At 39.5% G+C, this 27,921-nt stretch overlaps 1 long non-coding RNA gene across 8 annotated transcripts in view; it reads right to left on the bottom strand.

The window, feature by feature from the left end:
* LOC106028886 (uncharacterized) overlaps positions 1 to 27,921 on the bottom strand; it is a 110,435-nt gene that overhangs the window by 30,895 nt on the left and 51,619 nt on the right. Inside the window, exon 8 of one of the 8 annotated variants that reach the window (XR_010047941.1) lies at positions 39 to 10,926. The exons of 6 other annotated variants lie outside the window; for them this stretch is intronic. This is a non-coding gene — a long non-coding RNA (uncharacterized LOC106028886). One more of the 8 variants, XR_010047942.1, reaches the window with a different exon arrangement.

Genomic DNA, 27,921 nt, shown 5'->3' with positions numbered 1-27,921 from the left:
GCAGGATAGGAATTAAATAAACGCGAATAATTAACATCTTTGCCTCACAACAAATGACCCTCTCTGCCCTCTTTTCTTACCTCTACCCTGCAATCTCTGTGCTCTAAGAAATCAAAGTATAAAAACCCACTGAGCACAGTGGATTACACATAGTTTGTAGGATACCTACAGGACTGGGCAAAGGGATGAGGTGAGGGAGGGTGTGGCCTTAAAAGAGGCTCCAGCTGATCTTGCAGGAGCTGAGTTTGAATTAGCAAGCTGGGACCAGAGGACTTGTCCTCGGTATCTTACATTAAGAAACTTTGGAGCAGCAAGTGGACCATTGTCACCATGCAGTCCTAGATGGGGCCCAAAGAAAGCTCCACACCACCAGCTATGCTGAACAGTCAGGAGCTTAATGAGATATTCAGCTTTGTGGTTTCATTTGGATTTATTCATTTTTTCTGTATATGTTAATTCTTTCTTAAACTCAATTCTTGTCATCAGAAAGCTAATACCCTCTTCAGTTTGGAAGAATGTGCTTCCTAGTCTTTTTCTTTTTTCTGTCTGAATTCCTCATTATTTGCATGGGAAATTTCCTAGTTTTTCTTAGTTCACTGAAAAAAAAGTTTTGTGCTGTTATCTGGTCCTTTCTTTTCTGTATAAGAGAATCTGTTTTGTATCTGTGCAACTTTACTGTAAAGATATTGCATATTACACCGTGAATACACCATGTATTAACTATTTTTATTCTTTAATTATTCTGTTAGGCTATTTTGTTTTCTTTGTCCGTAAAGGCGCTTCCTAGACCTGTGCTCTAACTCACCTATTCTTGTACTCATGTTCTTTCTCTTCGTGGCGTGTTCTGCTTCCATTACTCTTCTTGATCTCTAATTCAATTGCCAGCTGAAATCACACCCTTTTTCTGACTCACAAAAGGGATATTTTAACTTAGAAATCATTATTTCAGGATCCAAAGTTGCCTTGTGGTGTTCTAGTGGCATGCCTATGAAGATATTCACCATTTGCATGTCCATCCCCTTATCTGCACCTCAGTGAATCATTTTCCACACATTTTAATTTCTCTCTCCTGGTTCCTAAATTTCATTAGACTAACTGGGGTCTCTCTTGAAGGTCATGCTCTATGTCCTTGTATTAATCAGGCAGTTTTAGTGTTGGATGTGGGCAAACTCAAAGACGGTGGGAGACAGGGGAGTTTCTACTCCCACAACCACCTGCTGAGGCTGCAGGAAGGTGGAAAACATGTACAGGCCAGGTAGAACTTGCCTTCTCTTCCTGAGCCACCAGGTCAAGGGTAGCAGGGGCTCCTTCCACAGACCATGTTATGATGAAGATAGACCAGAACGTCTCTCCTTCAGCGATATGAAGCCTTCCACCTTCTTCTGGGCCTAAGAAGAAACAAAGTGCCTCTTTCTTTTGAGGTTATTAACATTTCAGGTTTTTCAGGTATCACTCAATCTCAAGGTAACCCTCAGCATCCAGGATCCCTTCACTCTATGGCTTGAAAATGATGGAAAAGAAAGAGTCAGGGCTGGATACTCCGTCACTCACTGAATCCTCACAGATCCGCCCTCCAGGTTTTTCTGGGACTCTGCTGTTGACTTGCGTGGGTCCGATCTTCCCTTTCAAATGCTATCTTGCAAGTCGCATCACAGCCTATATGACTCTGCCGTTTCCTCTGCCGCTATCACATACAGTCCAGGGCATTGTAGATACTCATTAAGCAGGTGCTGGCCTTGGCAATAAATCCTGTGATCTTATTCAGTGCCTTTCATAATCTTCATGGCTTAAAGTCACAATCTGAATGGATGGAATTTCTTCTGCAACACTTACCCAAGTATCCCATTCAGGGAAGCCATGCATATCAACCCACTTATCTCCCAGGAATCAGATAAATCAAATCCACTGAATGCTCAGTTGGAGAAGGGAGGGATATATGGCATTGGATTTAGGAAAGATAGATCTGGGCTCTAATGCCAACTTTCTGCTTATCAACCAAACCATCTCTAAGGCTCAGCTTCCTCACCTATCATGTCAGTTTTTAAAAATAGCTCTTGTTGTACAAGCTTGTGATAATTAAGTGCAATAATGCATTAATATGGCTGGCAATTAAGAAAAGTTTACCACTCTGCTCTGCCAGCATTACCTTTAATTTTTTTTAATGGCATGATATGCATAGATATTTTCAGGGTACAGTGTTACAACTCAATACATACATACAATATAGAATGACTACCCCAAAGTTGCCAGCATTTCTGTCTTCACAAACATCCTCACTTCTGTGTGTGGAGAGACTTCATGCAGCTCTGTTCTGGTCATTAGCTTTATTGTCGTCATAATTGTTGACAGTATAAGGACAGGGATGGGTGCTTACAGCTGAGCGACACAAGCAGTAAAGAAGTTCTGCGAGGAGGATGGGGAAGGGAGATGCTTAACTCTGAGCCTTACTTCAGTGATCCTGGACGCACTGGTTCCTGAGATTTTAAATCATTTTCTAATCGTGATGACAGGTCCGCATCCTCAGCCCGTGTTTTGTTTCTAGTTTACTAAGTAAGATCACACAGAACTCGTAAAGGTGTGTTCCTCCCACACTGTTACGCCAAAGCAACGAGAGGGATGGTGTGTGTGGGAAGGGTAAGGTGGGCATCAGCAACACAGCCCCCCACTGGCCTCTGAGGTTGGGACTCCTCTACCTGTTTCTCACAGAAAAACAGGTGCACCCTTGCCAATTGCTCCAGAACAAGAGGATCTTCAGTTCCGTACCTGTTCCTCCAGACCACAGGACTCTCAGGGGTCACATAGTCTCCAATGCCAGATAACCAGGTTCCATCATGATCTCTGCCAGTTAGGAACTGTGTGGCCTTGGGCAAGGCTCATGACTGTGTCATGCCCCCAAGAAAGTGGACTTTACTAACAAACGTTTAGACATCACTACGCAGGTACTTTAAAAATATGAATGCACTTGATCTTTGTAATAGTCATAGGAGGTAGAGAAGATAGATGAAGATTAAATGGTTAATACATGCAGTGGGTTTAGAGGGCCCTGCCTGGCACACAGTAAATGCTGTGCAAGTGTGATTGTGAGCTGGTGTTGTCATTATTTTAAGTGCTATCTGTTAGCTGCTACTATCTCTGAGATGATCTTCAGCTTCTGGGGTTCCGCCGTAGCACTTGGTGGCAGTTTTTCTGTACTCATCTCATGAAGAAGCTCTCTCCCATTTCTCAGTCTCACGGTCCTTATGCTATATCCATCCCATTCCTTCCCACTCCCCCTCACACTGCAGGCCTTGGCCAGCCTTGTGTTCTGCATCATTAAGTTCTCCCAGCCAATTCACTTGGTACCAAGTCCCTTATGTGTTTACTAGGTGCAACATCTAATTACTCAAACCCAAAGCATACTAACTAAATGTATTTATATATTATTCTCAGTTGAAAGCATTTGAGTTTTTTGTAAAAAAAAAATTAGCTGGCTTATAGCATAATGAAAACCTCCCTGACAAACAACTGTATCATATTTAAGTGCATAAGCCTAGATACAACCACTGTTAAGGATATGTTTATGGCTTGTTAAGTATAAAATATCAGATACAAGGTATACATAGAATATAGTATCATTTTTAACATCCTTCACAGTAGAAAGTAAGGCCCTAAAGAAAAAAAAATGACATTGTAGGGTTAAGTCCAGACCACATTAGCAAAAGTCTTTCTTGTAATCCATGTTAAAAAGTTTGGGGTTCATCTCCAAGGCAATGGTAGAACCTTTCCAGTAATGGTTTTCTACAGAGAATTGACATAACTCTCCCTGCATTTTAAAGTTTAAAATATCACCTCAGCATTAGTAGACTGGATGCTGAGGCAATGTTCTAGGCCAAAATGAAAAATTACAGGAGTAAAAACTGTTACCAGTGAAGAGAAGGATGGAATCCAGTGATAAGGTGCTAACTCTGATGTACTTGTGATTCACTGAGACAAAGGAATAGTGTAGTGCAGACCTCAGTCACTGCGCAAATGGTGACATACTTTGCCAAAGCAGACACCATAGGAAGAGAGAGAGATTGGGGCAGGGTTTGTCAGGGGGATATAATCCATTTACTTTTCCAATTGCAGAGTTTGTGTTATCTCTAAAAGTTCTAAGGAGACGGCTGCATTTGCTAGAATACAATAGCCAAGAGATCAGGGATGTTGCTGGTTTAGTCCAGTGCATCTGAGGTCTAACAGCACCAGGCAGATGCTAAGTGCTCAGCATATTCCAGGTGAAAATGTGTTCCTGGATGAGTTTATGGATCTCAATGTGATGACACTGTTCTGGACAATTGGCTTAGTTACTTTGTCATTGCTGAGACAAGGTACCTGATACCCAGAGATAAAGAAGAAAAGGTTGATTTCAGCTCACAGTCTATAGATGTTTCAATCCACAGTTTGCTGGCTCCAAGGCAGAGCAAAATGGCAGAGGAGAAATAGTTCATGGTGTGGCAGGCAGGAAGCAGCAACAGTAGGCAACAACCTTCCTGGGGTTTGACCCCATCCAGGCTACAAGCTTCTCTTTTTGTGATGCCACTTGTACTCAGGGTGGGACTTCTGTCTTCCATGCATTGCTTCAGCCACAGCCTGAACTATGCTAATGCTAATCAGGGGACTGATTCAATGCCACACACCCTTAATCATGCTATCACATACTAGATCCAGTCAGCTCTGAAAAGACTCACATATGCATACATGAGGCACTGGGGTAGCAGGATGTCTAGATATAAGCTACAACAGCAATATTCAGTGCTCTCTCATTTTATTGCAGAAAATCCTGGAACCTCCTTGGGTGTCCACTGTGGCCCTGTTACTTCATAAATGTGGCCCAAAGAAGTGTTATAAAAACCATACTAAGATCCCTAGTGCTACTGTGACTTTATGTTAACAAATAGAAACAGGGATAGAAAATTATTCACTGACAAAAGAGCAAAAATGGAAGTAATAAATTTTTGAAGTGGTCAGACCAAGGAGAATGAATAAAGTCAAAACACTGGAGTGAGCTAAGAGGGTTTTATAATCACCTATTTGTAATTCAGTTGCCATCCCAATGTTTAGGAGAGCCAAGTACAATCACCTGAGGCCGTGAGTGCCATGCACATCAAAAAGCCTGCATAGGAACATTGCATTAGAGTAAGTAGAGTGAAAAGGGGCAGACATCAAGAAAAAAATCTGGAAAATACTTTAAGGAAAAAGGAAAAAAATGTACTAAGTGGCTCTGCTACCTGGAGGAGTTGCAACAAATCTTCCTTTCCCGAGGAGCTTGAATTACCTGTCTATCCCTTTAAGCATTTTCATGTACAAATCAAACACAGATGGCCCATTACGTTTATGACCTCACTGTCAATTACTCTAGATGGAGCATGCATTAATTATTGAAATATTTTCATAGTATACAAGTTTTTAGTGGCTGCATTGCCACAGATACTCTCAACTTTCTGATTAGAAGCTGGTGTAAACAATTTTATTTATGAGAATTAATCTCTTGAATGTAGTAAAAACTATAAATACAGTAGTGGATTTTTTTTCTCACTTACCAAAGCCAAACGGGAAACCCTGGCCTCCATCCTTGGAAGTCAGTGCTATGGTAGCTTCACACAAAATACATAAACTCTGCCAAAATCTATTACAATTGTAGTAAATTTTGATTACTGGAGTTGTTATTTATGTTGTGAAGATAAAGATAATATTGGGAATAGTCCTCTCCTATTCAATGTATAAATTACATCCATAAAATATCTTGTTTTGTAAACACTAAAAAGAATAAATAGACTAAACTTGGTTGAAGCTTCATATTGCTGCATCCTATTTTGTTCAAGGCAATAAACACTCCCGAGGATGTGACAGTCCACAGATGTATTTAGACTTTTAACTATGCCACTAGATTTGGGGGTAGGGGGATTGATGATCATTAATTATGTAAAAATAAGAAAAGAATTCCAGTGAAGAAGCACTTTTACAACAGGTATGTAGAGAGACGTTTGGAGGACCTTAGAAAAAGATACAGGGAATTTTAGTCTTTGAGAAAGGAAGTTATTTATTTAATAAACATTGATTACCTACTCTATTCCAGGAATTGTAGGCATTGGTAACACTTTAGGGAGAAAACCAAAGATCTCTGCTCCTGCAAAGTATGAAGTGTAGCATAACTGATTGCCTCCTTTAATCCACTTTGCCCAGAGCAGGACACTAGATAGTGTGTGTGAGTTGAGCTCATGTAACTAAGGTGACCCATGCACAAGTCAGGAGACCAAGAATAAGTCCAAGTGGCTCCAAAGTCCATGCTCCTAAGTAGCCAGTTGCTTTTACCATTTCCAATTTACCTTTTTCTGGCTCAAGGTTTTATTAATCTGGGTCCTTCATAGTTTGTATCTAAATGGAGTTGGCTGGCGTTTTCCCCGTAGAAGTCTTCATCTAGTTGGGCTATGTTTTTAATTACTTGTCTCTATTCCTTCTCTATGAAACTTACAGTAGCAAATATTCAGGCAAAGAATGGTATAAATGAGATAGGCATTATAAGAATGTGGATTTCATATCCCATGGGATAAAGTGGCCCCAAAGCCAGGCAACGTCAACATGCAATCATGGGCTTCTTTCTCTGGTCAAAGCCAAACAGGTATGGAAAATTATAGCTCTAGCAAGGCACACACAGAGCACTAATGGCACTCTGCTTTCACAATGGGCTTGCACAACACAAAAGTGAGAAATTCTCACATAACTCAGGAGCATCTCTGGGTGGAAAAATATGATACTTTTCTAGCCAGAATCACGCAAGAAGGTGCAAATGTAGCATATGTGTCTGGAAAAAGTCATCTATTGGTGAGCGAAGCTTACATGGTAGACCTTTCCAGCAGACATCTGTCAGATACACTGCTAGTGGGGAGACTCCTTGTGAAAATTAATGACATATTAATTAATTAAATATTCTTCAATTAATTTTGGATATTAATTTCACTAAATTAAAAAGTGATATATTTTCCTACTGCTAATAATAGAACTCTCTCAAGGCTTTTATGCACTTTATACTTTTTAAAACTCTTTCTTCCATTGGTGTTACACAGAGGGTTGCAGACCTCAGGAGTTTTTTTCCCCCCTGTGGTCCTAACAAATTGGCAGAGAAGAGCCTAGAACCTAGATTGACTGAGTAACAATGATCAATCTCTGGACATTCATTCAAATTATTTTTTATTTCATCCTAACCAAAGTAGATAAAGAAAACACCTTTGTGTGCATAAATCAAATAAGAACTGAAATTCAGGTATAAAGAATAAGTCAACGATAAAAACATTTAACAAAACAAACAAACACTGAATCCCATCCAAAACTGAAGTAACTAGGAAAAGGAAGGAAAGAGGTTGAAAGAAAAAGAATTAAAATGAATTAATCCATGGGCCAGCTCCCCCACAAAGAATGCAATCATTGCGTACTACAAACATGTACCAGTAAAAATTTTCAAAAATTAAAAATTCTCTCTTCCTGCAAGTGATATAATGTTAGAAATAGAAATTATAGAAAATCTTAATAAATGTAATTATATATCTAAAAAAAGAGATAACCAAGTACACAAAATCTACTGAGGTTATATCACAAATATACAGGTGAAGAGAAGGATATGGATACCATAAGGATAAGAATACAAAATGAAATACACAGTAAATTGCCAGATAAATCCAGGTATACAGAGCAGAAGTAACTGATTTTATATAAGACTGAGAAAATGTCCACCCAGTTACAGACAGAACTATCTGTAAAAACTGACTGGAAGAACAACATCACAGGAGGTTATATAGTTTTATGGTTTCTTATGGGATTACATCACAGAATTACCTTGAATGCTTGAAAAACTAGTCTTGTGGTTTACTCAGGAGTTGGGACAAGCCAAGTGTACTGGTGCAGGCCTGTGATCCCCGCATGCTCAGAGGCTGACACAGGACTGCCAAGTTTGAGCCCGGTCTAAAGCAACTTAGCAAAACTGCCTCTCAGAAGAGAAAATATAAAAAGAGCAGGGAAGTAGTTTAGCCCAAATACTGGATCAATCCTCAGGATAGTAAAAAATTTTAAAAAGAGAAAAAGAAGAAGAAAGAGGAGGAAGAGCAGTTCTGAACACAGACTACTAGAATCTGATTTTGTTTTGTTTTGTTTTGTTGAGACAGGGTCTCACTGCGTGGTTTAGGCTGGCCTTGGGCTCACTTTGTAGTCCAGGTTGGTCTCTAACTTGTAAGGATCCTCCTGCCTCAACCTCCTGAATGCTGGGATTATAGGAGTGTACCACCACCCCTCTCTGGAGTCTGATTTTTAACAAGTTCTATTTTAAACCATGTTCTAAAATCTTCATAAGCCAAAATGTGGTTCATGAGGCAGGATCAGCATCTCCAGGAAGTCTCTTGGGAAAGCAGTCTGAGGCCTAATCCCAGGCTTACTGGGTCAAAATCTCTGAACTTAAGCAAGATTCCTAGGTGGCATCTTTACATCTCACATTAAGTTTACAGCATCCTTCTGCTTCTATGCACACACGTGAGAAGCAAGTCACATGACCTGAGCCACTCTTCGTGAATCAGTGAAAAGCCTAAGAACTGTGTCTGCAGTTGCTTCCTTCCTGGTCTCATGCTGTGGAGTTGCATCAGGCTCTGATGAAGAATGACAAAATCTTTAATTATAAATGTCTCCTAAAGTGTACTGAGGCTCAGCATCTAATCCATGGGCCATCAGGTATTTCAAGTGTTTCCAAAATTCACCTCCAAAATATTTTTGCAAGCAAAACGTGATTCCCTATCTTTGAATTTCCAATAATTCCCCCATAATTCATAGTTTTTCAAAAACAAGCATTTGAAAATCCTGTCTGCTAGTTTTCTTTGCCCTTCTAAGATCATTAATTCATGAGGATCACTATACTCGGGTATATTTCCAGTTGTGGGAAAAGTTACACTGTATAGCCTTGTCTTTGATCACCTTCTAAGTTTGTTTGAACCAGTTTTACCACTTGGAATTGGGGCTGTTTCGAATTTTGTCCATCTCTGGCTTCTTGCTTACAAGAGCATTGTAGGCTCTTTCTTAACTAAGGGGAACTCTTCCAGCCACCTTTCCGGAGTTAGCAAAGAAGACATTCTCCTGTCCAACTCTCACCATATACCTTCTTATGGTTTATCCTCAAATGCCCTTTGAAAGCCTCATGCAACCATAGAGATGGCCAAATCTAGCATTTTGAGATTGGTTCCTCGTCTAGTGCTTGGACTAGTGATATGAGCGCAGCACCCGCCCAGGGGTGGAGCATACAGCGTAACTACAGGAAAAAGGCGAGTCTTTTTGCTCTTTTGCTGTTCACCTTCTGTTTGCAGCAGCCATGAACTGCTGTCCCTCAGCCCTGCCATTTTGTCCTGGAGCCAACTGAGTATGGACTGCAGCCTCCAATCTGTGAGAAATAAACTTTCTCTCCCCTAACTTTGGGTGTCAGGTATTTTTTTCTCAAAAACAAGAGAGAAAAATAACTAAGACATACCTGAAAGTAATACAGCTATATAATGTTACAACATAAAAGTGATTTTTTTTCATACAAATAACTTTTAAAGAAAAAATAACTTTCAATCCTAAATTCATGATCCAGATACATAGAAAATTAGATCCTCATAGAAGTTTCCACTTCATCTTTCCTGATCGTTACATTAAAAATGTTTAGTGTTATTATAGGCTTCATAACATTTGAATGTTCATATATTACTTCACTATGAATTGATTTTATGCATATCATCAATCTGCTACTCTTGGTATATAATTAACTTCTAATTCTTCATTATTAGAAATAAACTCCAAAAGCTAATCTTAGGGATTTCAAGATTGGATCCAACTATTCGATAGTTACTGTTAAAGAAGGGAATACTGGCTGGTGGCCAGTATTACATTTCTAAATTCCTTCCATAAAACTATTTGTGAGCATGTACCATGAATTACAAAGGGTGACAGGCAAAAAAGTTTTAAACAAACCTATTCTTATTTTAGAAATAAGTTAAAAGCATATGTTCAACTAATTGATGCAAATTGTCACTTGTCATTTTCATCTTGGAGTTATATGTTGAATGTTAAAATTGTTAAAAATTTACAGTGAAATCATGTTGTTATTAATTCCCCTCAAAATATCCCCCTTGTTTCAAACACACTTATCCTGACATTCTTGCCACTCTCTGAAGCATTTCTATACATCTTCTTTTATGAGTACCTTTCCTTGGTAACCCAGATTCAAAATATGAGCATTTCTGTCACATAAAAACATTATGATTTGTTGTCATCCACCTTATTCATGGATCTGCCATTGTGATTCTTCCCCAAAGTCAAAATGAAAGGTTGGTGTTTTGAGTTTATTCTTTTAATATAATAATTTTTAACTTTAAACATATACTTTATTTTCCAATCACATCTTCTATGCCTCTGAATTAATGTACATCTAAATGTGGTATTAATTATGTATGAGGTTCACTTCATTGCACTTAAAGTTGCTGAGTTACAAACCATCCTGAGTTACAGAATTGCCCTGTCCCTGCCTATGGCTACACTGGAGTAGAACTGAATAAACTTAGCTATAAAGCATAATATTTTCATACTCCTGCAATTTGATTACGTTCTCACATTCTGTTCTAGAGTATCAAAACTGTATCCAACACTGAGACCCAGCTTAGTCTCTGTTTAGATCACTCTTGGTCCACCACTTCTATTAGAGCTACCTCAATAGCTATAACTTTTGTGTCTTCTACTGTGTTGAAATGACTATCACTGTCCAAAGTCTGCACTCACTTTTTGGGGGCATGAGAAAGACTGAAGAAGCCTCACTGAATGGCCCAACTTTGAAGGCAGAGTCTTCTCTGATGGTGAGAAAAGCACATTCCAAGTTCTGGGGCAAGCAGAGAGGCAGAAAACCTAGGGAAAACATAACCATTTTTGTTTTGCTAAATAAAATAAATAGGAAATGGAGAAAACAGTGTTTAAAAGATGAATATTAGGAAGAAATCATAGACGACGTTGAAGAGCAGAACAAAGAGTTTAGAAAAGAAGCCAGCTCAAACTGTAACAAATCAAAACCAAGTTCATGCTCCATGATGATTCAGCAGGGTAAACTGAAGGAAGAGACAAGACCTAGACTAAGGCACTACAAGCACAGAGCCATTGGGGTGAACAGGGGCTGAAGCCTGATTCAAGAGGGAGCAGTGAGAGGGAGAGGAGGACAGGGTGCGGTCCAGCAGAAAGGAGCAGGAACTTGCTGGGTGACAGGGACAGGGAAAGTTGTTCTGGCCCGTGGTTACCAAGTCGATCCACTTCTTGAGCTTTAAGCCCTAAACAAACTCTCCTTTATCACAGTACTTTCTATCTCTGATCACAAGGCTGTCTTCAAAAGCAGGAGGCTAGGAGTATAGCTCCGTGGTCGTGTGCAGGACAAGAAAGAATGCAAGAAGAAGAGAAAGAGATGGGAGAGAGGAGAGGAGAGAGAGAGATGGAGACAGAAGTAGAAAAAAAGAAAAAAAGGGCTCAGGGAAATACATTGGTCTCAAGTATAACGCAAGTTAAAACAATTGTTTGAATTGTGACGTTAATGCTACAGTGGAAATGGATGTGCATCACTGCCTTTATTCTGTGCTGAACAGATGATGTGCTTGCTTTGTTTTGTTTTGTGACTAGAGGCTTCCAAGCTCTGAATGTGGCCACCACTATTTGTAAACATCTGGCCAGGTTCCGGTGATGAGGTTACCTGTCCCCATCTTTCCCAGGAAGGAGGAAAAGCCCAGTGGGGAAGACATTTGGGGTGCTATCCACCTTCTTGGAGAAGCAAAGTTATAAAAGAGAATCAGAGTAACTGGGCCTATTGTAGGTATAAGGTGAGATGAAAAGGCTTCATCAGAGATGATGGTAGTACCTTCATTTACAATTAAAACCTCTGAGTAATTTGGAAATAACAAGTCAAACATAAAATATGTCCACTCACGACCTAGTAATTTCACTTTAAGTGCTTATGGTAGAGCAGGGCACACAATTTGTTAGTGTTATGTATGTAAGTACATAGAAATATTTTTAAAATATGTAAAAAGATATCTACCAAAATGGTACTTATAATAACCAAAAGGTGGGAGGAACCCAGATGTACATTATATAGAATAACTTGGTGAGTACTGATCCAGCCAGGCCAACCAAAATTCTTGAAGCAGTTAGAAAGAATGAGCTGTACTTGTTTCTACTAACAAGAAAAGATTTATAAGACCTGGGTGAAAGAAATTACCGAATCCACAATGATACACAAAAGATGACAGCTGTGTTTGAGATTTACCAATGGGGAAGGGCCTGGCAATATGCACAAATCTGATAACATAGGTCACATCAAGGGAAGTCAAAAAAAGCAAATGGAATTGACAATAGCCACAGGGAGAGCTGCTTGATCATCTACATTTCGGGTGGTTCTGGAGGTGCATGCCAATCTAGCGCTCTACCAGTGAGCTACACCCCAAATCCCTCGCTCCCTTATTTTTAAGCAAAGTCTCACTAATTTGCCCAGGTTGTCTTAAACTTGTGATCATGCTACCTCAGTCCACTGAGTAGCAATCATCCTGCTGGGTTCCTCTGTTTTATGTTTACAAGGAGAATATCTGGCAATTGCTTTCGGTTCCAAATTTTATTTGAGAATTTAAAATTTCCTAGTCCTAATTAGCTGTGAATGGAAGAGGGGGTCTTATGAGTGACTGAACCCAGGACCCTCCCATTGAGCTATATATCTACCCCATTATTTTTATTTTTATTTTGAAACAGGTTCTTACTGAGTTGCTAAATTGTGCAGACTGGGCTTGAACTCATAATCCTCCTGCTTCAGCCTCTCAAAGTACTGGGGTTACAAGCATATACCAACATAATCATCTTGATCTTATACTAAAGACTTCTTTCCACCAAATTGACTGGTTTTTTTTTTTTTTTAAGAAGTTCTGGAGATGTACATAACTCAGTGACAGAGTGCTTGTCTAGCATGTGTGAGGACCTGAGTTTGCTTCCCAGAACTTTTTAAATATATATATTTAAAAAGTCAATGACATACTGTTTTAATCCAAAATGTAATGACCGGAGTATAGATATACAGACAGAAACCCAGGAAGGCCAACCAATCTCCTTTAGCCAATCACCATAAAAGCTGCCAGCTTTGTGTAATATATCAAGGCAATTCTGCCCAGTATAATCTTGGGGCCCCTATCAGAGAAATAATGTCACAAGATAAATAGCAAGTGGCATGGCACTGAACTGATGCAGAAAAAGCTCTATGTCTGCTGCATCCTAAAAGGAGTGTGACTTAGATGAGACCCATGAATGAAACTGGCTTCAAATCTAGAGTGAAATTTATCAATGAAATATTATTCTAGGCTCAGAATTCAGTGGAGGTGCTTTGCTTTCTAAATTAGAAATTCTATCTATGGTACATTCGTATTGGTTCCAGTCTTCCAGAACAGGGGGGAACTAATGCAATTGGACTATAGTTTAGCAGATAATGATTATCGAGATCCGCTTTGGCTCCCTTGGGACTTTTTCACTTAAGAACCTGATAGTGTTTGGGGTAAAGTGTCAGAAGAGGGATTCTAGCACATGACAGCAAAGAAAATATTAACCTTCTATGTTGCCAAGAGTTGGATTAATCTTTCAACCAATGTAAAAGGGAATCAGAACATGAAGACCGAAGGACAGTTTAAATATTCTGAAAAGTACCAACCTAGCTCTCCCTGAAGCATGAGCCTTCGGTGGGTTCCAGTGACTCTGGCCACATTGCTCTGGTTCTTTAACTTAGGAGAAGTCACATTTTAATGTGTCATTTTATGTTTTGTGTATCTGAGGGCAGTAATTGCTACCAAAACTGGTTTTGAAAACTATTTCTCAAAGCCTGAGGTTGCACATGCAATGTGCGTGGCTGAGCACGTGAGAGTCACTCTGGGAAAAGAGTGTTTAATGAGTAACTTCACAGTAGAAGGCCTGGAAAACTTCCTCTAAACATTAGACCTGGACTCTCCCTCTGAAATATATTAACAGCATCCAGAAGACTCAAAGGCGCTGGCGACCACACTAGGCTGATGCAGGACGTGAGGTTTCCATTCCGGCGCGGGGCACGGTGGTTGCACCCACAGGATCCCTCCCCCACCAAGACAGCATTTGGAGATCACATTTGACCAGAGCTGTACTGGAGAACAAGATTGATAAAGCCAAGCAATCGGAGTTCTTTCCTATGCATGAAATTGATTAAATGCTTCACTAAATGGCTTATAAATTTGCTTCTCATATTTCTGTCACCCACTGAAAAGATTACAGAAAGTCTGCATATAACCATGTTGTATACAATACCAAATTACAAAAGGTTGTAAAAACTAATGTTTTGTTTAAAGTTTTGAGCAGGACCATATGCCTCCAGTGACCTTCAGTAAGCTATTTTAATTCAAAACATTTCAAAGAATATAAAGGGGAGAAATATTCAACTACATAACAAACCAGAGCGGCAGTGAGTAGCTCTCTGTTTGCTCTGGTGAATGCCTTCCTACAGGGTGGAGAGAGACTTCCATCAAATGCCTTGTGCCCGGAAAGCCGAGATGCATATGTGGTGTCTACAGTCCTATGTTTACAAAGAAAATGAACAAAAGTCAGGAGGACCTCCCAAAGTTGAGTCTACTCTATTATTTTTAGTTCGGAAAGAAATCCCCTAATGAGTTTTCAGTCTTGGGTAGACTTGTATGTAGAAAAGATGATTATTAGCCTAGGCGGGTGGGATTGTTTTGTTTGAGGGTTTTGTTTGGTTTTTAATCTTTGCATATCTTTGCAATGTCACTTACATTCCATTCTTTCTTCCTTGTGAGAATTCCTCCTAACTATTGTGTAACAAAGGGGTGAGAGTAGCCTAGGGGCGATTTTATATGCAAGCAGGTGACCTGCAGATGTTACTTGGGAAACTAACCCCTTTCTTAACACGACCTTAAAAGTACCTTCACTTCTACAGGGAAAAATGATATTCCTTCATAGCATTTATAAGACAGCGTGTCCTCAGCAAGAATTAACATTTGGCATTAATGCAGTTTCAGCAGTAACTTTAAGAGGAGAAACTTTATAACCAGCTATGTATTTAAAATTTCTACTGGCCTGAACTCGAATCTCCGTCACTTTCACAGATAGTTGCTATGGAGACTAAGATGGCAGCCACAGGCATGGCCATCCGGAACCCAGGGAGGTAGAAATGATCAGCATTGAAAGGAGCAGATCTCCTTTTCAGTGTGAGGTCTGGCCTGAGGTACAATCAATTCTGCCTGCAGTTTCTGGGTGCTTGGAAGGAGTCATGAGGGAATTATCCCTCATGTATGAAAACACAAAGTGATCTCACTTGTAAAACCCAAATAAAACAATTTTTTTTTTCAAATGACTGTTCTGGGATATTTGCCAACACTTCAGGGATGATTTAACCAGACCATCAATAGCTAGACAACTTATTTAACTCATTGGTGATGGTTACACGAACCTTCCTTTTGGCAGTAAGCCACCACATAAGAAATCCTGATGCCAGATACAGCATTTCATAAATTATAATAAAGCGACTCCTTGCTGTATACGACACAGAACTCCCTCCTACCCATAACTATTTGTCATCTCGAAGCTTTGAACCCTTGACTTCTGAAAGTTGACCTCCAGACACTAATTCTATAAGGATGTCCTTTATGAAAGGGTTTTGGCGATCAAATCCACTCACTGGAGGATCGCTTCCCTAGAGATCACACAGTGCATAGTAGGGTGTCTGCGGCTTTGCAGAGCACTAGTGCAAAGTCAATTTATCTCGATGTTCCTCACTTGGTTTCAGATTATTGTAGCAGCTTAAAATTGTTCTTTCATACATCCTCTGTTGAACACTAATTAAATTTCCTGCATATTTGATAGATTAATCCAAGTTTGGGAGAACTCAGCAACCTTAGGGCTGCCTCAGAAGAAAGACACTGGCCTGAACAAAAGAAGTCTCTCTGTTGCCCTGGTACCAGAAGGTCTTTGCCAATCGCCTTCCCCTGATGCTGTGTTGGACCCTGGTCCATTTGCAGTGTCCTCTCCTAATGGAAGCGTAGTGTGGGCTCTGAGGCTACTAAAAACCAAACTAACTGAACTTAATCCTATACACAGGACATTTGCCTTTAAACCTGATATTGAATACTCAAGTACATCTTAGCTACACATGAAAGAAATGCTTCCCAATGGTTTTTTTCTTCCAGTTCTTGCTTTCTTTTAATACTTTTTACAAGTCCTCCCTCCCTTTCCACTCTAATAGACAGAATATCTGTTTATTCTTTCCTTGCCTTAATCAAAGTCATTTGTACATCAAGATCATTCAAAACAAAAAACTGGCAGGGAAGAACTAAATGAAAATGACATGATTACAAAGATAATACCGGACCAACTCTGATTTCTTCAAGTAAATTATTTGCAAACTGCAGCATACTAACTAGTGGGAGTAACGAATTCTCCATGAGGGACCTCAGAGATGGTGAGGCACAGGGCTGTGCTCCTGGCGTTGGTGGGGATTTTTGCCCCAAGCCACAGGTCTTGAACGGGAAGAGCATCTGACCCACATGCAGGCTAATTCAGCAGGTTTAGGGAAGAGGCCGAGATCCTGCATTTCTCACTCTCTTCTTGGTGATGCATGGGGCCAGCACTTTGAGAATCACAGCTTACAGCAGTGATTCTAACCTGTCTAACCTAACCTGTCTAATAAGCATTACCTGGAGGCTCTGATTAAAAACATCAAGCCCTGGCCCTACCCTCAGACTCCTGAGATGGAATCTCTGGGAAGAAGGCTCCATATTTTTAATCAACTCCCCTATGATTCAGATCATCCAGAGCTGGACTTGTGCACTCTGAGATGGGGCCTCAGATCTTGGACCCCTGCCTGCCTCTGAGCCTAGGGCCTCTTTCCCTAGAGGCCTCTTCAAAGTGAAGAAGGCTGAGGACACGTGAGTGCCTCATCCAATAACTTGTCCAGTAATTGGTATATTGATTGCTAATGTCATCATGTTTTAGTATATATAAACCCCTCACTCTATTACACAGCCCCCAACAACCCAAAAAGTCATTGTTTATTCATTGTAGCTCCCAAACTGGCCCTTGTCAGCTCCTGCTGGAGGGCTCGCTGATAAAAATCAGCAGATGATTGGACGCACACATTCTTAACATGACTGACCCATGACATCTCAGAGGGCAGCCCAGAGCCTGTCATTACAGTACAATACTTTTCTTTCTTCCTCCTTATCTAGCCCAGATGATTTTGAGATTTTTATTAACTCATTATTGACTGAAGATGTCATTAGAGCCAATGGGAAGGGGCTTTCTATTTTTTTTCTTTCTTCCTTCCTTGCTTTCTTTCGTTCTTTTTTCCTGTCTTTTTAAAGTGGGAATAAGTTGTACAATTTGCTGGGATGGGGGGATGGGTTAGTTGACAAATAGCTAAGATAAGCCAAGTAGAGAGACTTACTTAGTGAGAGTTTAAAATCTGATTCACGAATACTGGGATTCAAAATCTGCACAAAGTAATCCAAATTGCCTTCAGAAGCACGCTGGCTAAGAATGGAGCAATTTGATCAAGGAAATAGCAGCCCATAAAATTCAGCAATTTCTGCTGTGTTGTGGACCCAATCTTTCCAAGCTAAGAGATAAATTTAAAAAAAAAAATTTTTTTTGGTGTAAGTCTACTAAAACCTCTAAATGTTTCTTAACCTAAATAGTCATTAAACCATATCTTGTTTCTTTGTGCCTTTAATTTTCACATCTGCAGAATTGCTTTTAAAAATCAAATTAGATCTTTTGAAGGCACTTAAATAGCAACAACCTTATGTTTTTTTATATGCTCGGGGCTTCAGCCTTTTCATCTGGGTTGTGTGTCCAATTAATGGGCTATCACAAGGAAGCACTAATCATTTCGAAAACTTGAGACTATAAAAAGCAAGCAGACCATTTCCATTATAACTGATTGGCTAGAGAGTAAGCTATGGAGGAAATGTTCAATAATTAGGAAAACTTTTTAGATGAGATCACACACACACTAGTGTCAGTCACATAAGGTGCTTTTCACTGTGCTGAAGTTTTTCAGGTTCAGTTCAGTTGCTGCTCTTTGGGGTTCTGCCTCTGGTATGTCAGAAAGAAATAGCAATATATCATGCTGGATCATTCATTTGGCAAAGGAAATGCCAATTATTAGATGCATCTTGTATGCTCCTAAGTGTTTACTAAATTCTAATATTATCCAAAAACTGTAAATTAACAAGTCCTCCTAACACATGGCAAAACTACTCCCCAAGAAACAAAATGGTTAGAAAGAAAAAGATTTTTGCCCAGGGAAACTGAGGACAGTAAACTATGATCAACATTAAAATACGCTTAAGCAACATCATATCCTGAAATCCCCAAATTACCTCTTTCTTCTCGTATTTTTTTGGCTGGTGGAGGATTTCATTCACTTTGTGTTCTGCTAAATAGAATAATTAGTATTTGCAAATTAACTTCACACAATCATTTTATCTAATTCAGTAATAATGGAACTAAGTCTTCCCATTCACCTTTCTGCATATAATGTTGAACACTCAGTGAAACTTGGCGGGGGGGATAAATTAAGAATCCAGATGTTTTTAAAGATCCAGATGTATAGTGTCAAATAAACAAAACATCAAGGTTTTTACTTTTTTTCCTTCTTCATCCAGATGTTTAATGTCATGTAGACACTCTTAATCTGTTCAGGCACAACTGGTGTTTTTTTAATATCATTTGCCAATATTTGGAAATTCTTTCTTCACAAAATTATCTCTAAAACTCCCATTTAGTACATTCATAGGGAAAACACAAAGCATATTTTCTTCAGAAACAAAACAAAGTACCCAGTAGACTGACAACACAGGAACACCGTTCAGAATTGTATCCGAATCTTTACAGTGAAAAATATTTCCTATGTGAACTTTTAAACAATGAAAGACAATTCAATCCAAAAGATTGGAATAGCAGCTTAATTTTAATTGGCATGTGTGTATTAGTTTCAGTTCTAATAAGTAACTGGAGAGTCACAGGCAGGCTCTCAAGTGTAAATGATGGCCGCCTCTTCATTGGGCTTCATTCCCAACTTATTAACTTTTTTACTAATTCCTAAATGACACTACCATTGACTCTCTTTTACAGATTCAGCCAAACACAGGACATGACACTTTGGGGGCAGGGAATTCACCTTCATTGAAAATGTACAACAATATTTCGGGAAAAAAATTCATCTGCACCAGTATGTACAGACCTTTTATCTTGACATCATTTCCTGAGTAATATACTATATCTATTCATTTAATATTCTTATTATATTATATGTTAAAAGTCACCTAGAGATGGTCTAAAATATGCAAGAGGGCATGCCAGGATTCTAGGCAAATACTGCACTATTTTCTTTAAGGGATTGAACAGACACAGATTTTGATATCCATGAGGGATCCTGGAATCAACCTTCTGTGGAAACGAAGAAGCAACTCAACCTGACATTTTACAATCTTCTGTAACTTCAATTACATGAAAACACAGACTTAGATCTAAAGACAGACTTGATAGTGAGTCCCTGCCCTTCCATGTTCTATGTATGCTTGAGTCAGTTTATTTACCACATGGCCTCAATGTTCTCTTCTTTAAAATGGAAAAAGGGTTGGGAGCATGGTACAGGGATGGAGTATGCAAAGCCCTGTGTTCCAGCTCTAGCACTGAAATTTTTTTGGGAGGGGAAGGAAATAGCCTTGTTTCAATCTAGCATGAGGATCTATTGAAAGAACTTTGCATGGTCAAAGTACTTTATAAATATTTATGCTTTATAAAATTGTTAGCATACAAAATAGTCTATTGTCAATATTATATATATTACATAAATAATATCACTATATAAAAGTGTCATCACTAATAATATGAACTCCAAGAAGACTCAGTGAGGACAGTAACACAGAGAAGACCTGGAAAACTATGTTTCTAAATTATATCAGAAACAATTACAATCCCTGGCTGGCCAAAGCAACATCAGATTCTAATTCAACTGTGGTTCTATCCTTTGCATAGCTGAATAGAAATTCAAGTTTTTCTTGCTCTTCTTTTTATTGCAAGTAAACAGACTAGTTATAAAGCTCACTGAATTTGTCTCTGACTGCAAAAGGGCATTTATACCAACCTAGGACTCTTGTTTTGTGGGACTGGTGGGTTTAACTCTGATGGGCTTGCACAGCCTCCTTCCTTCTGACCAGTGCCAAAGATTCACTTCTTTGCATCTGGCAATTCTGTGGTTTCTGGCTGACCAAACCTCATTGGGGTCTGTCTGACATGGGAGATGGCTTTTGTCTCTTTCCTTCTTTCTTTCTATTAATAAGTTTTAATTAGGATTAAGTTTTGGCCAGACTTCCTCCCTACACTATACCAGAGCTTCTAAGTAACAAGTCAACTTATGCCCTTATAAAAAAAAAAAAAAAAAAGTGACCACTAAATCTCTCCCAAACATTTCAATCTTACATATGTTTGGAAATACCAAGAGTTTTTGAGAAGGTATCAAAACTTTTGAGCTATATGCTTAACATAGTGTAAGGTTTGTGAAGTACAAAGAAGAAATACAAAGAAATGAAAGGAAGATAACTTAGTTCATTTCAATTTTTTTAAGCCATAGTATCAGAATACTATAAAACAAGCAAACAAACAAACCAAAAAACTCATAGAGGAGGAAATTTCTTTCAAAGTTGAACCCAACTTTTCTCTGTCATATGATGATTGTCAAGATAGAATGAATAATCAACTTTTAGTTCAACTTTTAAGTCACATATCACTTATTAGCATGTTGCCATAGTTGAACACTTGCTTGGAAGAGCTAGAAGTCAATACAAAAGGAAACAATCATAATGAAAGTGTAGATTTCTACCGCCATAACAAGGCAAGGTGTGTGTGCTGGAAGAAAGCAGGGTACCGAAGCCCATGACAAGTCATGATAAATGGGTCGTTATAAAATTCATGTTTAGGCAGCACCAGGCCGGGGATAATGCCATTCGTCATGGCAACACTAGGCCGCTAATGAGTCCTCATTGCATATTCATGTCTGTGTGGTGCTTGTCTCCCTCCCACCCTGAACTAGTGCCTGGAAATATCTCTACCTCAAGCCGAAGCTCAGCTTAGACCTTCTTCTTCTTTGCTTTGCTTTTTTTTTATTTGTTATGTTGCAGCAATTACACTGTAAAAGTGCTGCCCAAGATTGATTGCTCTGATCTGTAGTTCAATTGTAAATTAGAATACACATCCCCCCAGGGACACACGGCCCCTATTTGTGATTAAGAAAAAAGCCCCATAATAGACTAATAGCTAAAGTTCTCTCTCTTTTACTTTCAGGCAATTAGCTTGATGAAATGGCCTCTTTTTGTGTACCCTGGAAGTGTAAACCGATATCATAATGAAGTATATGATGTTTATTCTATTATTTTCACCTTGCTGGGTATGCAGGAATGCATAAGTAATGGCTGCTTTGTCTAGTACATTTACTGATTCACAAGTAAACTATTTCTTAAAGATGCAGTGTGCGCTTTCTGAGGCTTGAGCTAAGCAACCCCTCACTGTGAGGTAACCTCCATGCAAAGGACTCTCTAGTCAAGAGGAGGAAAATAAATTTCCTAGGTAGTCATGAGAACAGGAGTGTGATATTCAAGGAGCTTCTGCGCACTGGGACTGTTCTGGGTTGCTGAGAAGCGAAGTGTAAATGGCAGTGTTCAGAATCAGTGAGGACACTAGTGCACTTTGGAAAAGTGTCCTGGGGTGACTCTCCGCTCCCCATGATATGCCAGCTGACTGTGCTGTATCCTTTATCTCACCAAGTAGTGGACAATCACCTCCTTAGTTTCTAACCTTGGATAGAGCAAGCTTTTCCTACACCATTGTTATTTAGTCATTTTTAATGGACCCTACCTCCCAGCTCAAAAAATGTCAAGTGCTTTTAAAACTAAACTTGGATTTCCTGTGTTTCCCGTGGCAAGAGAACACTCTACAGCTTCCTGCTGACTGAAGTTTTGATGGAGACCCAGTGAATCCAAATACTTGTATTGGTGTCTTGTCATGGCCATTTGTACTCTTTACATCCAACATTTTAACATTTGTCTTCTTTCTATTTATAATGATCTTCTGATTAAACGGGGGGGGGGGGGTCCCAAATGGCAAGGCAGAAAAAAAATAAAATAGAAGCAAAGACAAGGAAAAGGAAAATAGGAGATGTGATTAAAAAATATGGTGAATGTTTAAATTATGGTGAATGTTAAAATATGGTGAAAATTAAATTTAAAAACATTTTACAATAAAAGACACATTACCCTTAATCCTTTGCAGAATATTCCTCTTCATTTCAAATGCACTTATCTATCATTCTTTCCATTTTATAACAGTTCTGGAAATGCTCATTTAGGACTGTCTTGCTGTCTTAATATCACAAATCAGCTCAAATTGTGTACTTTTCATGGTCAATTTAACTTTGGGCAAGAGCAGAAGTTGCAGTGTCAAATCCAGTGGTTGTTATGGTTTGCATCTGGATGTCCTCCCAAAGTCTCATGTGGCCATGGGGGCAGGTTTCTAGAGCTTGTGATTGATTCATCACCCAATGCTGGAATTATGGGTGTGAGTGTTACACCCATCCTATATAGAGTGTGGTAGCCTATGTACAATACAGGGGACATAAAGAGTCATCTCTCCTCACTCTCTCCTCATCTTTTGCTCTTGTTACTTTGGTTGTTTTCTGCCATTAGTGAACTATTGACCACTGACAAGAGTCACCCTGCCTTGTACCCAGAAGATCATGGACTGAAACCTCCACAATCTGGGAGCTAAATAAATCTTACTTAATTTTGGAAATTGGGTATTTTCTCAGCAACAAGAAAAAAGTAACCAACACAGAATTTGGTGCCAGACAAGTGGGATCATTGCTATGACTTTACATAACCATGTGACTCAAGAGCCTTTGGGAATGACTTGTGGGAAGAGTTTGGAAACATTCAGAAATGTCACCTGAAAGAGTAGAGCTGAAACATGTTAGGTGGTTCTGTATGGGAAAGGCCAAGAAGGCTGATAGAAATTCTGCAGGAAAAGTCCAGGCTTGAAAGGTTTCTGCTAGAAATAAGGACTACACTGGCTGCTGGACTCCAGACAACATGTATTATGGCTTAGTAGAAAGTTTGTCTGTTTTTGCTCATGTCCAGAGATTTTTGCCTGAGTCTAAGATTAAGTGTGGCAGACTAATAAATCTGGCAGAAGAAACTTCAAGACAGTCTAATGTTGAGGTAGTGGCATGGCTATTGTTGAGGGATTTTACCTTGATCTATGTTGAGAATCAAAATGAAAGAGCTCCACATAATGATTTAAAATGCTGTGAGTTTGACCAAAAAGGAAGCTCCACTAAAGCTTTGGACTACAAACATAGAGCTGAAGAGATCTCTATTGCTGAGAAGGAACAGAATAGAAAAGGTGGCCTGAGGGCATCATAAAAAGCAGCAAGGCTCCACCTTTTGCAGTCCCAAAACTGCAAAAATGAAAGACTTTTCTTTGAGGAAAAAGCCACAGAGCACCATGTTCCAGAATGGTGGCATAGGTGGACATGCCAGGATTCAGAATGGCAGCAGCATAGAGAATTTGTTCCTCAAAATTAGATCCAGAGTGCTCAGCAACCAGGCACTTGACCTCTACTACAAAAAGAAAAGAAAGGTTGACTGCCACTCCAGCTGGCAACAGCTTAGCATCATCCACGTGGTGCTGGTTTTAGGCACATACAGAATGCAAGAGTTTGAGATTATGCAGGTTTCAAAAGATGGTTTGGGAGGCCAGGAAGTGTGCCTCTGAACAGGCAGTGTATGAAGTTGTGAGTATGAAGCCAAAAGTACAATGGAGGCCCCAGAGATTTGGAGAATCTAGAAACGTGGACCATCTGAGGAAACCTTCAAGGAAGAAGTAAAGTGAGCCCAAGAGAGAAGATGTGGATGCTACACCCATGCAAGTACTGTAGGTGTGGAACCACGCAAACCCTTTGGAGCTCACGGCTTGCCACAGATGTCCCACATGGAAGTACAACACTTAATACTTGTCCTGTTGGGTTTTGGACTTGCTTTGGTTCCAGTCCTTTATATTCCCCTGTTTGTACCTTCTGGAATGGTAATGTTTGTCTTGTGTCACCAAATGTTAGAAGTGTTTAATTTTTCATTTGTACAGGAGCTCACAGCTCAGAGTTTGCCTTAGATCTTGGAGGAGACTTGGGACATGGACTTTTCAGCAATGGTAAAACTGTTAGGATTTTGGCAACTCTTAGAGGACTAAATGCCTTTTGAATAAAGGACGTGCATGAATCTTTGGGGAGCCTATCTCAAATACCTCATTTTGTTCCCCCACAATGCACCTCATTTAACCTAGTAATGACTTCTCTCTCATTCAGGCCAGTGAAGACAGGACTTGGATCTAAAATCCAGTAGATATACTTCTTCAAGGATGCACTCATTTGTCATGTCTGCCCAGGTGCACCCCTGATCAGGCCTCACGTGTGACAAAGAACTCTGCTTAGGACTCTTAGGAAAGCAGCTCTGAGCTGTTGTCATTCACCACCATTCAAGCCATGGGTGGGTGCCTGACAGATGGTTTGTTCCTTGTTTGAGTGGCCTTGAGATTCTCCAAAATGAGACATTCAAAGCAAAATCCAGGGAACAGACAAAATCAAAAGCAGAACCTTGTCAACCATGACCTCTTATGAGAAAATTCAGCTTCCTAAATTAAGAAAAAGACAAACCTTAGAAATGACTCCAAAATAAATGAGCCTTGAACAGTGTGTAAGTACTTCCAAATCTCAGGTGTACCATTACTTAAACATATAGAAAAAATAAGGTTTTGTCATTATGCTTTTCACTCATCCTGTAATTCAGTCTATAATCCATTTAGTGAGTACTTGCTGATAAAATAGACATCATCCAGCCCCTCATAGAATCTACAGTTCAACAGTGGAGATAGATACTTTATAATCTCACCAGTGAAGGCAAAATACCAAATACCATCATGTGCACAAATTATAGGTAGAACATAAGAATCATAGGGCAGATGATATGAAAAATGCTTCAAAGCAGAACAGCTTGTAAGAGAAGGCTGAAGACTCAGGTTTTAGGTGAAGGTATGAGAAGGAGGAAAGTATTTCTGGAAATAGCACGTGCAAAGGTCCAGGTGTAGGAAAGAACTTGGTAAGTGAACAGAGCATTAAACAGGCCAGCATGACTAGACTAGCAGGACATGTCAGTAGAACAGGATATGATGCTATTGAGGAAAGAAGATCTAAGTATTTAGGACCACAATGTATAGCTCTTTGTAGACCATACCTTTGGGCCAAAATCTAGGGTACCACTTTAAGTCTGATGGAAAACAGCTGAAAGCTCTGAGAATCAAAGATCTGTGATCAGCTCTACAGCAACCCACAGGACAATGATGTTGTCCCATTTTAAATAAGGAACTTTGAGCAGGGATATAGCTCAGCAGCATAGCATCTGCTGGGCAAGCACGAGGTTGGGAGTTCAATTCCCAGGACAAAAAAAAAAAAAAAAAAAAAAAATTAAGAATCTCAGTTTTTAGGACAGGAACACACAACAGTTTTTCCAATGCCCAGTACTAAGTAGACTCTAGAGAACCACATTCCCTTTACTTTGGTTCTCTGAATCCCAGCCCCAGCCTCCCAGCACTGAGTGGACAAGGTCTAATACCAGATGTATCAAAGAGCCAGAGTCAGTCTAAGAAACAATGACAGCTCATACAACAGTAAGGCATGGGCTACAATGAGGATACTAGAAGACAGGGTCTTATGATGTGGAATTAGAGCGCTTGGTCTAGGCAGCCCATAAGTGCTCATTGCCAGCATCTTAGAACACTGATTGGCCACGTGACCTGCTCTTGAGTTGCTTACCCATATCCCCTGATCTCCTTAGAACCATCACTCTGGAACATCGCCCTCTGACAGGGAATGCTATTGTCATTGCATATTAACTCTTGTCTCATTCACTTGCAGTAAAATGCCTCCTCTTCCTTCACTACGTTTTCCCTAACACCTACTATGATGTGGGGCACCTGTAGGTGCTTCTGGTGTTGCACTGCTTCATGTATAAGACAGTGTGCAACACCCTACATTGTAATAATGGATCTTTTATCTATTGCTTCTCACGTGTTCCTGGAGCACAGACTCCTTCTCCATCTATACATCTCCAGTTCATCAAAGCTGGCACCTGACACAAGGTTGATTCATTGATCAGTTCTTTAATGAATAGATGAATCAATTAAGTCTAAAAGATCTCCATGAGTGGAGCCAACCCTACCCCTTCATTAGTTCCCCACAAGATGCAAAAACATCACGTCATCAAAGCATCTTGCATATCAATATTCACTGGTGAGAGAACTCATGTCAACTCTGCACATCAATATTCACTGGTACCCCCTCAAAACTGGTGCTCCATTGATCTCCACATATTAGTATACACCAGGTTACATGTTCATGTAAGAGCCCATGAATTCTAAATAAAATCTCAGAGTCAACAGAAATAAATCAATTTCCTAATTTTGACAACTGTTAAATGAGATGCTAGCTTATCCTTGGGGAAAACTGAGTGAAACTTACAAAAGAGCTCTCCAATTTATTTTTATACCTTCTTGTGAGACTTAAGTTACTTTAAAATAAAGGGCTGTAATTTTTTACAATGAACATTTCTTTATTTTTATACTCGTAAATCCTTATATATACTTTTCAGATGTATTTCCAGAATATCTAAAAGTCAGTAAAGATTAGATGGTGCTATCATGTATTACACTGCATGTAGGAAAGGTACAACCCATCTGATCACTGTTCCTTTTGTCTGGCTGGGCTGGCATTTAAAATATGCTGGGCGAGGAGCGGGAAACATTACTTTTGCATGATTCAAGCATATCCTCAAAATGATGTTTTCATAAACAAAGTGCCAACAGCTATAATCTTCTCTTTTCCTTTTATCTTAATTCAGGCCAATAACAAGTATTTCTGCTTCCTTCTGCAAGATTCCAGGCTTTGAAACACAGGAAGCAATTATAAGTTGCAGAGATCTGTTAGTAAAAAAACTCAGAAGAAGTCAGAATGCCTTTAAACTTCTTTCTCCCTAGTGTTAGCCTTTGAGCATGATGCTAATTTTGGACAAATATATTTAAAACAAATAATGTTGATGACCTGGGACTCTAGTTTAGTGATTGGACACTTGTCTAGTATGAGGCCTGGAGTTCTTCCCCAGCACTACAAAAATAAAGAAATGAATAAATAAAGTCAATGTTCACACTCCGACAGTACTGCTGGCATTTTTAAACTCAGTGTTTAAGAGCCCACTATTGGTTACATGGAAATCTATGTGGTTCATCACATTGAAACTCTGAAGCCTAGTAAGCAACTGTTCTACTGTCTTGGAGATTCAAAAGCCACTAGCTAGTAATCCATGTGTAGCTGCAAGAGGTGGAACACTCCTATAACCCCAGCTACTGGGGAAGCTGATGCAGGATTGCAATTAGAGGCTGGCCCGCTCAACTTCATGGGATCCTGTCTCAAAATAACCTATGGAAAGAGCTGGGAACTTTTGTCACTCAGTTGTAGAATGCTTGCCTAACATGCATGAGATCCTGGGTTCAATCCCCAGCACTGAAGAAAAAAAGAAAAGAAAAAAGAAGGGAAGGAAAAGAAAAGGAAAGAAAGTTTTGATATGCATGTAGATCAAAGTAAAATTTCACTGTATCTTTTAACAAGCCCTTTCTTAGCATGAAATGCTAATACCATTTCCAGTACTATTCCGTTAATAAACTTCTTGTGGCAAATAGGATGGAAAT

Source organism: Cavia porcellus, unplaced genomic scaffold (assembly GCF_034190915.1).
Source record: "Cavia porcellus strain 051 isolate PalLab524CR breed Dunkin Hartley unplaced genomic scaffold, mCavPor4.1 scaffold_6, whole genome shotgun sequence".
In the NCBI taxonomy this organism is placed as follows: domain Eukaryota; kingdom Metazoa; phylum Chordata; class Mammalia; order Rodentia; family Caviidae; genus Cavia; species Cavia porcellus.
Note: the sequence above shows the minus strand (reverse complement) of the source record. Positions and strands in the feature narration are given on the sequence as shown.